The following is a 1,160-nucleotide window of genomic DNA, read 5'->3' as shown; positions in this document are numbered from 1 at the left end:
TTAGTATAAATGAGGAGCTATATTACAAAACCAGACACATTTTTTTTGCCAAAAATGAGTTATGATATTTATCTGATAGCTTATTGAAATGTCTACAATACCCACTCATCAAACTTGTCTAAATTAAACAAATTCAATGGGAAATTCAATAGCAAAGTTCTACATTTGCTGCAAAACCAAACAAATTTTTGAGACTATTTTAACAAAAGCAGACAAATCCTACAGCCAATCAAACGACGTCAAGGCGGTAATTAGTGCACCAAATTATTGTGCGCAGCAAATAATTCTATTTAAAAAAAGTTTTTAAATTTTTAAATAGAATATAAATTGGAGACGCTTGTCATCGATTGTAAAAGTTTTATATTTTATATTAAATTTTGTCATGTATTATTCAGGTGATGTTTTATCCGGGTGATGTTTTATCCGGGTGATTTTTTATCCGGGTGATTTTTTATCCGGGTGATTTTTTATCCGGGTGATGTTTTTTCTCTGCATTTTTAGCAGGTGAACTTTTATCCGGGTGATGTTTTTTCCTACCACCGTCAGTCAGTCGGTCGGCTTAGGGTATATATTAGAGAAGGTGTATATTAGCTCGAACGATGTCTTGTTGGCGAAATAAAAACCCAATACAGAGTTAAAATTGTTTTTATTAAGTGATAAAACTTCGTGTACCGTCTGCAATATCTACACTAGTGTTTCGAACTCAGTTCTCTTCAGGAATGTGCAGACGGGAGCACTAAAATTATTCGTATTGACTCCCGAGTAATTATAACCGATAAATATCATAAATTTTTAACTAAAAACAATAAATAACACTATAAAAAATTATCGACAATGCATGTAGGAAAAGATAAACAATAAACGTAAATATATTGTATTGTAATATATATTTATATAAAAATATATAAGTATATTTTCACTGGGCCGTCAGGTCTGATCGGCTTTCGCACGACCAAGGGCCTGTTTTCACTGGGCCTGTCAGTCAGTCGGTCGGCTTTCGCACAACCCTGGCCTGTTTTCACTGGGCCGTCGAGTCTGATCGGCTTTCGCACGACCAACACAAAACAACAAGAGTCAGAACAACACTGGAAACAAATTGTGTGACTTTGGTACGCGTGCGAAACTATGCCAATGAGCATAGAGTCTCGTACCAAATCCAC

Source organism: Helobdella robusta, assembly GCF_000326865.2.
Source record: "Helobdella robusta unplaced genomic scaffold HELROscaffold_373, whole genome shotgun sequence".
In the NCBI taxonomy this organism is placed as follows: domain Eukaryota; kingdom Metazoa; phylum Annelida; class Clitellata; order Rhynchobdellida; family Glossiphoniidae; genus Helobdella; species Helobdella robusta.
This window is presented reverse-complemented; position numbering follows the sequence as displayed.